A 13,882-nucleotide genomic window follows, 5' to 3' on the forward strand; every position below is an offset into this window, starting at 1 on the left:
ACCATTAATGATGCTGCAGGTTGACGGATTGGGTGACAGTCATTCCGAATAAGATTTTAAAATTTAACCCGCATTCTGCCATTACACTAACATATGTACAGCTGTGACAGCATGCAGTTGATGATTTAGTTACTGGTTAAAGGTCTGACAGAATGAAGATGTCAAATTGTAAAACTGATGTCAGGTGTGCAACATGGAATTCAAGGACTGAAAATAACCCAGAATCAAAACAGGTATTTAAAAATACATTTTAATTGCACATACACAGGCAGAAGCACTTTAACCTGGTCTGCCTGCATTTTTACAACGACTCCAAACACGCCATTTCTACTTCGACAAATGCAAACCGAGATGTTTCGAAGCAACAAAATTAAAAAAATTAAAAGCAAAAATTCATGAAACCCAAAACGCATGTGCAGTACGCATAACCATTAAAAGGCTTCCACATCAACAGTTTTACCTCCGCAACCTAAGGTGGATGGAGGTAATGTCTTCACCTCTGCTTGTCTGCCTGTCTCTGAGCAAGATATCTCAAAAAGTTGTGGATGGATTCGGATGAAACTCGGTGAAAAGGTTGGGTGTGTGACAATGACAAATCGATTTTGGTGAAGATCCAAATCTGGGTACGATCATTTTTTTAAGTGATTCTTCACCTTTCAGAGATAGGGCCAAAAACTATGCAGAGCATGATATTTCAAAAAGTTGTTGATGAGTTGGTTAGGTGACGAGAACAAACCCATTCGATTTTGGATCCAGCTCTGGCATATCAGTGGGGTACAAAACGCAAACGGTTCAGCCTGGTGGAGGTATGTGCTCTACCGAGAGTCGTTCTAATTTTTTTTTGTATACAGAGTCGAGGCTCATTTAAGAACTACAACGAGGACGTAACAGGACAAAAGGAACAGCAGAAAGAGAGGGGCAAATACTAACAGCATAGTTGAAAGACAAAATAGGAGCCTTGGACAAATAAGGAAGGTGGAGAGGAATGAGGGTGAGGGAAAGACACATGCTATGGACAAGGTGGATACAGAAGCAAATCCTGAGGAAGAAAAAAAAACGAAATTTGGAAGGAGCTGGGGATAACAGGGGTAAGAAAGATCATGGTTTTGCACAGGGGATGATCTGAGATGGTGTTGAACAGTTGGCTTGAAGACCTGGAGGGAAGAATGAGATTGAAGAGGATGTAGAGGTTGGTTTGATTAGTAAGATTAAGTAATTTTAAGCGGTTTGGTTCATGTTTGATTAAGAAGATCGAGTAAATTTAAATAGTTAGGTTAATATATTCGATTACCAGGATTTGTAAAAATCCTTGAATTATACGTGGTAATAAAAAGAACTATGTGAGCCATTCACATGAATAAACATTGTCACATATGTGAGCGAATACTGAATGTGTCACACAGGCATTTCAGACTTCATGCTCCCATAAAGGCAACGCTTTTGATATAAAGATTTAATATAACAAAGCTGGAAGTCAGATCCAAATGGAAGTTAATCCTCCTGCTCTGAAACAATCAGAACGAGAAGGGCACTCGATAGAGCACATACTGAGACATGATAGTAGGGTCATTTGCTTGGAATCCGTGACCATTTTGTTCCTACATTTTTCTCTCGATGAATTTGACAACCTGAACCATTTAAAAGGAAAATTTGCCCCTATGCCCCTCTGAAAAATGACTTCTAACTCTGCTGGAGCCCAATGTTCAAAATGGCCGCCAACGCCATCATGAAAAACATGAAATGCAATATCTCTGGCATCAGATGAGCTACAAGGATGAATGTGGAAGGGTGCCGTGAATGGTAAGATTTTGCTGAACAGCTCAGCATTCTCACTTTTCAACTCTAGCATGAGCACGTAGACAGGATGATCACCAACAATTATTGCAAAAGGCATCTTTATGTTGCCAAATCGAAGTTTTTGCAAGATATGTTAGTCGGCTTGTATGTTTTTTTTTGTTTGTTTTTTTTGTTTTTTTTGTTTGTCTGTAATCACATATAAAAAATTCTGCAGAGCAGAGTTATCATTGGAAATTTTTGTAACTTCGCATATCAGAGGCCTATAGAGGTCCCTTTCAGTGCACAAAATTATGAAGGTCAAGGTCCAAGGTCAAGATCACTGTCGCAAATCATGGGAGTCGACGAAACCCTTATTTTTTGAGTAATTTTGATCGGATCGTCTTCAAACTTCATGGGAATATAGTTCATGGTCTCTGGCGCTCAGCTGATTAATTTTTGGTGGCGATTGGCCTTGACCTTCATATGTTTTTTTATTTTTTATTTTTGGTCTGTAATCACATATAAATCACTCTGCAGAGCACAGTTATCATTGGAAATTTTTGTAACCGCATATCAGAGGCCTATAGAGGTCCCTTTCAGGGCACAAAATTTTGAAGGTCAGGTCAAAGGTCAAGGTCATTTGTCGCAAATCAGGGGAGTTGCCGAAACCCTTATTTTTTGAGTAATTTTGATCGGATCGTCTTCAAACTTCATGGGAATATAGTTCATGGTCTCTGGCGCTCAGCTGATTAATTTTTGGTGGCGATTGGCCTTGACCTTCATGGTTAGCGCCTAAGGTCAAACATATTTGACCCCAAGGTCAAATTTTCAAGTTTTAGGAACCATATCGTGTAGTACCTCAAATTGAACACCTCGATGAGTGCTTTCTGGATATGTCAAGCTTGAGACATTATGATGTCATTTGGTGACGTTATGAGGCAAAAGAATATTTTTCATGGTAAATCTGTAGAACGATTCTCATCGGAATCTCTCATAGGCAGATATTCCTCAATGAGTCGCTCCTGGTGGATAGCAGCTCTGTTAACCTCAGTGTGACCTTAAAGAAGTCACACGTGGTCACCTTTTGGCAAGATACGGGTCACCCTGCGGTTGACATTGGTTTATTTTTTCTTCAATTGATTTTGCAAGCTTACACATCACATCATTGAGAATTGTCTTACTGGGTGGGTTGGGATAGGTCATGTGGTATATTGCTCGACTCTTCTCATCTGCATTTGACATGCTGGCATGAAATCCTGAAAACCCAGGCACAGTCTGTTCTTCTGGCTTAGGTCTCGTTCGGTCATCTTGCGCCCTGGCCAATGCATGGATCACACAACGAATTATTTGCACCGATGTGTCAGGAGGAGGAGTACTTTGATCAGCTGGTGGCTTCCTGAGAGGTGGTTCCCCACGCTTCGCTGTCTTGTATGGGTTGACTTTTTGCATTTCACTTCCGTGCTCTTTGAGAGTTGTCGAGAGGTTTGATGCAAAGCTGGCACAGAGAACTGGTCTATCCTCGTGATTCTCGGAAGGAAGTTCTGTATCAAATGATTCTGGCTGCACAAACATGACATTAGTGCGGTGTGACTGGCCAGCACCGGTCAGTGTGTCGCTCTTGAAGTCATCGTTGTCGACTATAGCGATAACAGGCTTACCCTCAGCTAGTTCGAAGGGGCAATCAGATGAGCACTTGAGGTCATTGACCACCCAAAAATCTCGCAGCATAAGTACGTCATTGTAACTGATGCCCAGTCCATCTTTGTGCATTATGTCGACTATCTCCCTACTCTTGGTCAGTCCATGAAGCAAGACAGAGAGATTTATCTCAAATGCAGTGTATTTTCCAGTGATGTAGCTTGTGAGGATAGATGCAATCGATGGGACGGATGGACTGTCATCAATTGCAGACTTATTTGGGTGTTTCAGCCATGTGAGCAGCTTCAGCAGGAGCTCACTGAGGTCTTCTTCCCTCTCCAACTCATGTATATATGGGAGCCATGGAATAGTATTTGTCCTGATGACTTGCTCTTTGAGTCGTGCCGCAACACCAACTGATCATTGCTGACACCCAATGAAGATATTGCCGCCTCGATGTATGTACCTGCTGCTGTTGTATCACATACCAGTTCACTCACATTCTTTTGAATGCGTTCATGAAATCTGATGTCTTCCCCAAATTCATTGACGAGAATTTCCTTTAAGTAGCTGGATTTTACGACTGAGTTATGTCCGTGATTTGAGATAATGTGCTTATAGTCCTGCAGCAGGCCTTGCAGTGTGCGAATTTCATGGTCTTTGAAGATGACTTGACGAATATGATGAAAGAAGAGAGCTTGGGCCTCTCGGAGGTTTACACGCTGCAGATGTTGAGTGCTTTCATCTGAAAGAGGCTTGTGGTCGCTTACATATTTGCTCCAGCACGCACGATGATAGCGGATTTCCAACCCAAATGCTGTTTGACTATCTGGGATGGATGCAATCAGAGTATCAAGTCTCAATCTGATGACCTCATCTTCCAGACGGACAGTATGTAACTTGAATTTAGTCCAGGCATCTACTGTTGATAGGAGTAAAATCTGCTTGTCACGATCACTACTCTTGTATGCCCCTTTCATGCACCACACACATAGAGTCTTATCGTGAAGGACACCCATACTGGAGCGGAGCCTTTTAGGTGCACTGGCCTCTGGGGAAGGGTCTTGTTGATCTGATGCTTCATCTCTTTCAAGAGGTTCCTCGGATTTGTTTGCGTTTTTCGGCTTGAGAGAGCTTGCGCTTGCTGGAAAATGATGCGTAACAAGTGCTATGCATGTGGTGACCCTTTGGTCCCTTCTCCCAATCCACATTTCCATGTATATGTTGAAACTTATCAAGTTCTTTCCATTGTAAAGACTTTTCCCGGATGGATTCCCACTTCTCAGGTGTAATGTTTTCCAAACCATCATCTGCGGTACATCGCTTACCACAGAGTAAAATGCACTCGTATTCATTTAATGTCTTGTCTGGTAACTCTTCACTCTCTCTTCTATTATCCATTATTTCGGTCACTTCACAAGTTGGCGATTTTCATCAGATGGGCATGTGATGCATCTGAAACAGCACAAAAGTAATATTAGATATACACTTGATTTTTTTGCCATTTCGTTGTATCTGGGCATGCGATGCAGCTGAAACAGTATAAAAAGTAATATTAGATATACACTTGATTTTTTCCCCACTTCGCCGTATCGTGGGCATGCGATGCATCTGAAATAATATAAAAAGTAATATTAGATATTTCAACTGTATTTTGATATATATTTTGCCAAATGGCACTCCTCATAAAAAATGACAGTAAATAGACACCCTATTTTTGAAAGACGACCATTTGAAAAATAATCGGTTTGCTGGTTTGTGCTGTGGAGCCTCGCGTTGCGCGCGCACGCGCACGCACGCACACGCACGCACGCACACGCACGCACGCACACACCCACCCACACACACACGGAAAACCTGATAAACTTCTGTCAATGCACTTGTTTGACCACACCTCCTGAGCCACACAATATTTTTCATAAGCCACGCCCACTTTCCAATGCCACTCCTACTTTAAATAATAAATAATTGGAGGTGGTGTGTGGGTCATGGAATCGTTTTCGGTAAATAAATACATAATTGGAGGTGGTGTGTGGGTTAAATGTCAGGTCAGGTTCGATCTGTGACCTGCGACAGGTACCATGTAAACCTGTACTAACCTGTTCCATTGTCGGGTTGTCGGCGACTAAACCGTCTACCCCACCAGGTTTTCTGGTGAGGAGGGTGTTTGGATATGGACACCCAGCAGGATTAAAAACAAAACCTGTCAAAGGGCGGAGGAGCTCCTTGTGAGCCAACGGCCATCCATATCTAGTGCCCAACTGTGTCTGCGGACGTCCTCCTGCAGTTGGGTTACTTTCATTAGGAGGTTGGTGGCAGGATTTTGCACTCCGGCGACTGTAAAACCCTTCATTCCGCAAAATGCAAAAACGCAAAAAAATCTGAAAACCCACTCCGTGGGAGTACCTCCTGTGCAGCTTCCCTTCGCAGGGCAGCTCACCGGATGACGAGATTGGGACAAAGCCTTCGGGACCCCCGAATTTTGATGATAGGAGGGAAACCATGGGGTAACATCCCTGGGTCAGATTGCGGGAGAGTGTGTCGGAGTGGTGCTGAGGTGTCGTCCACCAGACGGCGGTCTCCTTGGGTTAACCTGAGGCAGTCCCTTCGGGTGGGTGCCTGGAATGTCCTATCCCTAAGAGAGGATGATCACCTGTCTCTCTTATCATCTGAGCTCAAGCGTTTGGACATCGGCATTTGCAGCTCTCTCTAAGGTTCGGAGACTGGATTGCGGCGAGTTAATGGTGGGTGGTTACACCTACTATTGGTCTGGTCGCTCTGATGGTTACCATACCCAAGTAGTTGCTGTAGCTGTGTCCAATAAGCTGACCCCAATGATAATTGAGGTAACACCGGTCAATGAGCGTATTATGAGATGAAGGATTCGTCACTCCTTAGGTGTCATTTCACTGGTCTCCGTTTATGCTCCTCCTGAGGCGAGTGATCTCACTGTGAAGGATGCATTCTACGCCACGCTCGAGTCTGTGGTTGATCAGTGCCCCAGACGAGATACACTTCTAGTCCTGGGGGATTTCAATGCATCGACTGGAACTGATAGGGATGGTGATGAGGTGTGTGTTGGTCCCCATGGGTCAGGAACTATGAACCAGAATAGCACTAAGTTCCTTGACTTTGCAAGAAGTCATGGACTTAGGGTGGCTGGTTCATGGTTTCAGCGCCCACAAGCTCATCGCTGGACTTGGTATTCCAACGCTGGCGGTGTGGCAAAGGAGATTGACCATGTCCTCGTTGACGGTCGTTGGAGGATGATCCAGAACTGCAGGGTCTACCGGACTGCTCAGTACCTCAATACTGACCACAGGCTTGTTGTAGCAACTCTAAAGCTGCACCTTAAATCCTGGAGAATGGTACCATCCCAGCCTAGGCTGGATGTTGGCAAGCTCAGGGATGAGAGAGTAGGTGAGGAGTTTGCGAACAGGCTGAGTGGACACTTGGGGGGGTCTGGGTACTCTGGGGGGTCCTGAAGAGTTGTGGAGTGCCTTAAAGACCACCGTCCTTGATGTTGCCGGTGGATGTCTTGGAGCTCACCGCAGGGCAAAGAAGAATTTTGTCTCTCAAGGGACACTGGATACCATTGACCAGAGACGCAGGGCCAGGCTGAATGGCAGAGCTGTCCACCCTCAGTGCACTGTACGTGCACTGAGGGTGGACAAGGAGGCCTATGTGTGAGGAATCTGTGAGGGGGTAGAGCATCACCTGTGGACAGGTGATTCTCGTCCCGCTTACAGGGGAATTTGCGCATTGCGTTCATCCAAGCCCATCCCTCGGAGCACTGCAGTTCGAGCGGAGAGTGGTAGGCTCTTGACAGAGGAGTCTGAAGTGAAGGCCCGCTGGGCCGGTTACTTTGAGCGGTTGTACCAGGCTGATCCCCCAGCTGTCGAGTTGGACGTCAAGGGTGTTACAATCCCTGTTGCTGACCCTCGAATCAACTGTGGTCCACCTTCGCTTGTGGAAACATGGGCTGCGGTGAACCAGTTGAAACAGGGCAAAGCTCCAGGGATCTGTGGCATCCATGCTGAACTTCTCAAGGCTGATGGAAATGCTGCACTCGTGTCGTTGCATGCAGTTTTGTGCTCTGCCTGGAACACAGGCATCATCCCAACTGACTGGAAGAGGGGCCTTGTTGTCCCTCTCTGGAAAGGGAAGGGTGATCGCCAAGACTGCAACAACTACCGAGGGGTGACGCTGCTCTCAGTGCCGGGCAAGGTCTTTTCTCGGATAATTCTTGATAGGGTTCGCCACCATCTGCTTGAGCACCAGCATCCAGAGCAGTCAGGCTTTACACCAAAGTGGTCAACGATTGACCGTATCCTTGCCCTTCGTGTCCTCACCGAACACAGACGAGAGTTTCAGCAGGGGCTGCTTCCAGCCTATGTTGATCTCTGTAAAGCCTTCGATTCAGTGAATCGGGATGTCCTCTGGAGGATTCTTGGTCTTCGTGGGGTGCCACCAAAACTGATCGATCTGATGTCTGAACTCTACTCTGGTACTGAGAGTGCTGTGAAGTGTAGTGGTACCATCTCTGACTTATTTCCAGTTGTTACTGGAGTTCGTCAGGGGTGTGTACTGGCCCCCACACTTTTCAGCACTAGTATGGACTGGATTTTAGGGAGGATGTCAGAGAGATCTAGCTGCGGTGCATCGTTTGGGAATGTCAAGATCTCGGACCTTGATTTTGCAGATGATGCAGTCAACTTTGCCGAGACTTTAGACATCCTTTTGGGTGCCCTCGAGGTGCTAAATTAGGAGTGGGAGCCGCTGGGATTACGCGTTTCTTGGGTCAAAACTAAGATCCAGGCTTTCGGTGACATCTTGAATGCTGCTGTCCTGTCTGTGTCTGTTTGTGGTGAGGATGTTGAGGTCGTGGAGAGATTCACCTACCTTGGCAGTGATATTCATGTCTCTGCTGGCTGCGAGTCAGAGGTCAATAGACGTCTGGGTCGGGCCTGGGGAGTCATGGAGTCACTGGATCATGGGGTGTGGCGCTGCCGGTACCTGTGCGGGAGGACGAAAGTCCGAGTCTTCAGGTCCTTGGTACTTCCAGTCTTGCTCTATGAATGCGAGACTTGGACTCTGACCAAGGATCTGAGACAGAGACTTAATTCCTTTGGTACCAGGTCTCTTCGGAGAATCCTTGGCTATCGCTGGTCGGATTTTGTGTCCAACGAGCGGTTGCTGAGAGAGACTCGGATGAGATTTGTTACCTGCATAATCCGTGAGCATCAGTTGCGGCTGTATGGACATGTGGCTCGTTTTCCTGACGCTGATCCTGCTCACCAGATTCTCTCAGCGATGGAGTCTCATGAGTGGAGGAGGCCAAGGGGCCGACCACATGCCTCGTGGTTGCAGCAGGTTGACCATCATCTCAAGGAGATGGGGATGGGCCTGGCATCTGCCTGGGGGATGGCCAGACGGAGGTCCCTGGAGTACCGGCGGAAAGTGGACGCAGCGACGCGCTGTTCTGGCACATGCTCCCATACCTGACCTAACCTGTGTGGGTCGTGGAATCGTTTTCGGTAAATAAATAAATAATTGGAGGTGGTGTGAGTCGTGGAATAGTTTTCGGTAAATAAATAAATAATTGGAGGCGGTGTGTGGATCGTGGAATCGTTTTCGGTAAATAAATAAATAATTGGAGGTGGTGTGTGGGTCGTGAAATAGTTTTCGGCAAATAAATAAATAATTGAAGGTGGTGTGTGGGTTGGGAATCGTTTTCAGTAAATAAATAAATAATTGGAGGTGGTGTGTTGATCGTGGAATTGTTTTCGGTAAATAAATATATAATTGAAGGTGGTGTGTGGGTCGTGGAATCGTTTTCGGTCAATAATTGGAGGTGGTGTGTGGGTGGGGAATCGTTTTGGGGAAATAAATAAATAATTGGTGTGGGTCGTGGAATCGTTTTCAGTAAATAAATAAATAATTGAGGGTGGTGTGTGGATCGTGGAATCGTTTTCGGTAAATCAATAAACATATTATTAGAAATCCACAAAGACAGAAATGCCGGTGATTCCATTTATTTTGGATCCTTTTCACTTTGGTCAATTACGTTTGGATCGAGGAGATCGAAGGTGGAACGACGGTGTAGTTCCTTACAAACACTGTATACACACCTTAAATGACGGTAAATAGACACCAGATTTTTGAAGGACTACCATTTGAAAAATAAAACCTCAATCAAAAATCTGCTCGAGTAAAATTTTCTCAATATCTCGACGTGTTTAATTCCGAAGTCTCGTTTCTCGACATTCAAAACTGAAGGACAAGTATTGAAAATACTGTACGCGGTTTTTCGGCCGCTGCACAGCAACGGGTGGTTGCTAGGCAACGAAATTCAAACGCGCACCTTCCCAGTATATATTCCACCTGTTGGCAAAGTTTCATCGAAATCGGTTCGCTGGTTCGTGCTGTGAAGCCTCGTGTTGCAGACACACACACACACACACACACACACACACACACACACACACACACACACACACACACACACACACACACACACACACACACACACACACACACAAAACCCAACAATAAGGGACATCTCATATATAGCGAATCCAATATAATTTGATACAAATGTGTCGATGGATATGCCTCTATCAGCATGAGATGTGAACCCACTATTACGTTTTATCTCAAGTAAAGGTCACATGAGAGATAACACGGGAGAGAAAAAGAGACATCAGATGTTGGTTCCAACTCAAATTATGGCCACATAACCTTTTATCTTTGACCTGTTTAACCAAATTGATACATTTAATGTTTGTATTACATACAGCCCATACTTGTATCAGGTTTGGTTGCAACCCTCCAGTGGTCCACAAGTTATTGTGGTAGCCAAAAAACCCGGTAATGGATGTATGCACACATGAATGGACACCCCAAAACATCGTGCCTCCGGCCTTCGGCTGTGAAATAATTTTTAAAAAGGAAAAAAAAAGGAGTGCAAGCAACCGTTACTGAAAATACGGCTAACTGGCACTGCTGCCCAGCAAAGGAAGGCTCAGGTCAAACGGCCTTTTTTCCTTTGAATCTCCACAGGAGCAAGGGTCATGGAAGAGCAAGGTTGAACTGACAGTGGGGTAACAGGGCAATAGTTGGGCACAATCAGCAAGGAAATTAATGAAGAGGAAAGAAAGAAGAGAGAAGGGGAAGAAACACAAAGTGGCAAGTAAGAGAGTTGGGTTAGGAAGGGTTAATGGGAATAATAAAGAACATGGGTCAGCATCGAGGATGACAAGATACGGCAGTGAAGCCTGAGAGCAGTGTTTCTCAGGTGAATTTGCCAGACGACACACCCGTCCTGGTATTTGGTCACAGCGATCTCCTGTTATCCCCTACAAGGGTTAAAAAAAAAAACACAGGAATTAAGATTTTGGAAAAACCCACTTCTGGGAAAATACTGGGTTTATTTGAAGTGGTTTTTTAAAACCCAGGTGGGGGAAACTAGGTTGGACCTATTAGTTCCAACCCTGACTACCGGAGTAACAAAAAGGCTGGAATCTGGGGATTATTATTGGATTTTTGCACACAACATGTCAACTTGAGGACTGGTCTTACCCAGCGAAGATCGTAGCTCGCTCATGACATCGATTAACCTGCTTCTGGCTTTAGTTTTGATCACTACTAAACCTGAGAATGCAAGATCACAAAGGTATAAGAAGTTTGGAACATCACTAAAATTTGTGAAACTACTTAACCCAGACAGTAAGCAACCCCCCCCCCCCAAGAAACCCACTTGTGGTCCCCTTGGGGGTTACGACCCACCGTTTGAGAAACATTGCCTGAGAGGGAAGAGTGGGAAAGAACGGATTCTGGAAGGCGGTTCCATAGATAGGAGAAGCGAGGAATAAAGGAGTTGAGGTGTGCACTCAGTCTGGATTTTGGAAGTTTAATGAGAATGGGGGGTTACTACAGAGGGTGGTGTTGGCTTAAGAGATAAGGTGGCTGGCTTAAGATCTCAGGGTCTTGAATTTGAGCCCCTATCCTTCCGAGGTCGGTAAAATGAGTAGTCTTTCCTTTCGTCCAAGTCTCCTCAAGATGACTTCAAGATGGAGAGTTGAATCTTGGCCTTCAACTCTGCTGTTAGTGTTTCCCCCTCTCTCTGCTGGTCCTTTTGCTCTGTTAGTCCTGATCCATTCAGTGTACGAGTACTAGCTCTTCCACAAGCCTAGACTGGGTATGCACAAAAACTCGACTACGCATACTACACAAACTAGAGAGGTAGGGCGTTTACTGTAGAAGGAGGGAGGGTTACTGGAGAAGGAAGGGGGTTACTGCAGGAGGGAGGGTTACTGCAGGCGGAGGGAGGGTTACCAGAGAAGGTGGAGGGGGATTTACTGGAAAAGGAGGAGGTTCCTGGAAAAGTGGGGGGGTGATGGGTCCTGGAGAAGGGGGAGGGTGATGGGTCCTGGAGAAGGGGGAGGGTGATGGGTCCTGGAGAAGGGGGAGGGTGATGGGTCCTGGAGAAGGGGGAGGGTGATGGGTCCTGGAGAAGGGGGAGGGTGATGAGTCCTGGAGAAGGGGGGTGATGGGTCCTGGAGAAGGGGGGTTATGAGTCCTGGGGAAGGGGGTGTGATGGGTCCTGGGGAAGGGGGGTGATGGGTCCTGGAGAAGGGGGTGATGGGTCCTGGGGAAGGGGGTGATGGGTCCTGGAGAAGGGGGGATCATTGTTGGGGAAGGGGGTTGTTGGGGAAGGGGGTCGTTGTTGGGGAAGGGGGTCGTTGGTGGGGAAAGGGGGACGTTGGTGGGGAAAGGGGGACGTTGGTGGGGAAAGGGGGACGTTGGTGGGGAAAGGGGGACGTTGGTGGGGAAAGGGGGACGTTGGTGGGGAAAGGGGGACGTTGGTGGGGAAAGGGGGACGTTGGTGGGGAAAGGGGGGCGTTGGTGAGGAAAGGGGGACGTTGGTGAGGAAAGGGGGACGTTGGTGAGGAAAGGGGGACGTTGGTGAGGAAAGGGGGACGTTGGTGAGGAAAGGGGGACGTTGGTGAGGAAAGGGGGACGTTGGTGAGGAAAGGGGGGCGTTGGTGAGGAAAGGGGGACGTTGGTGAGGAAAGGGGGACGTTGGTGAGGAAGGGGGACGTTGGTGGGGAAGGGGGACGTTGGTGGGGAAGGGGGACGTTGGTGGGAAGGGGGACGTTGGTGGGGAAGGGGGACGTTGGTGGGGAAGGGGGACGTTGGTGGAAGGGGGGACGTTGGTGGAAGGGGGACGTTGTTGGGGAAGGGGGACGTTGTTGGGGAAGGGGGACGTTGTTGGGGAAGGGGGACGTTGTTGGGGAAGGGGGGACGTTGTTGGGGAAGGGGGGACGTTGTTGGGGAAGGGGGGATGTTGGTGGGGAAGGGGGGGTTTCTGGAGAGGGAGGTTAATGGATAACGAATGCATTCTCGGGTTGCTGCGGTTGGTTGGAGGATCGAGAAAGCAGAGAGAGCAATGTAAGCGAATAAACTGTGGAAAACAAAGAGACCACCAACCTGCCTGTGATGCGAGAGAAACAGACCCTGTACTTTGGCCATATCATGGGAGATTCCAATAATTATGAGTGCTTTATATTCCAGATAATGCAGGAGAGACAGATGTGATGCTGTTCCAGCCCATCGTGGAGAGCAGTACTCCATTGAGCTACAAAGGCCTTGTAGACGATGAGTAGGTGTGTTTTTCCAAGGAAAGACTTGGATTGACGGAGGATGTCCAGTCTGAGGATGGTTTTGGAGGTCAGCTTTGATAGTGGTTGGCCCAGGAAAGGTCATGGCTGATGGTGAGGCAAAGAACTGCAAGAGACTGAACCTCTTTGAGTAGATGACCAAGGAAATAGAAAGGTCGGTTAATATGACGATTGTTATGGTGCGATAGGGTGAGATTGATTTTTCAGGATTGAAGGACACGTTTCATTCCTCAGACCAGAGTGTAATCATTTCCAGATCAGCAGAGACAGCTGCTTTCTGGCAGCAGAGGGCTGGAGTGCTGTACCTGGAGTTACTGGAGATGGTCAGAAGACTGAAAAAGCAGAGGGGGCAATATCAGAGAAGAGTTAGTCAAGTAAGTAAATAAATAAATGAATAAATAAATAAAAGAGACACACCACCGACCTGCCTGGGCTATGAAAGCAACAGACCTTGGTCTTTGAGTCCTGGATGACCTCCCATCCCTGCTGTTGGAAGCAAGTTCTGGATATTTTGTGTCAAAGCTAATGGAAGATTAAAATAATTGTTCCGACAAAATAGAATTGTCATTTGCTTTTTTATTACAAGATCGAGGCCGATGGAAGAGCAAGTTGACAGAGGGCAAGAACTGTCAATTGGGCAACAGTTGGACACAGTAAGCAAGGGAATGACATCAATGCACTTTCCCTTGCGTTACAAGGACTAGTAAACAATGGACAAATGGACATAGTCTACAAGGCAATTCCACCGAAGTTCGAACCATAAGCCATAATCCACATGGCAGACT

The 13,882-nt window shown here is 46.7% G+C and overlaps 1 protein-coding gene across 6 annotated transcripts in view; it reads right to left on the minus strand.

Annotated features, from left to right (window-relative positions):
* Positions 1-13,882, minus strand: part of LOC147023381 (zinc finger X-chromosomal protein-like) — an 82,575-nt gene that overhangs the window by 67,405 nt on the left and 1,288 nt on the right. For 3 of the 6 annotated variants that reach the window (XM_085888735.1, XM_085888738.1, XM_085888732.1), the window contains exon 2: positions 4,743-4,869. The exons of 2 other annotated variants lie outside the window; for them this stretch is intronic. The gene's annotated coding sequence lies outside the window, so the exon portion shown is untranslated. Of the gene's footprint in view, positions 1-460; positions 1,155-4,742; positions 4,870-13,882 lie in introns of all 6 variants that reach the window. One more of the 6 variants, XM_085888734.1, reaches the window with a different exon arrangement.

The sequence above is a fragment of the Eptatretus burgeri genome, chromosome 7 (genome assembly GCF_056783735.1).
Source record: "Eptatretus burgeri isolate ZD-2024b chromosome 7, Ebu_testis_v1, whole genome shotgun sequence".
Taxonomy (NCBI): domain Eukaryota; kingdom Metazoa; phylum Chordata; class Myxini; order Myxiniformes; family Myxinidae; genus Eptatretus; species Eptatretus burgeri.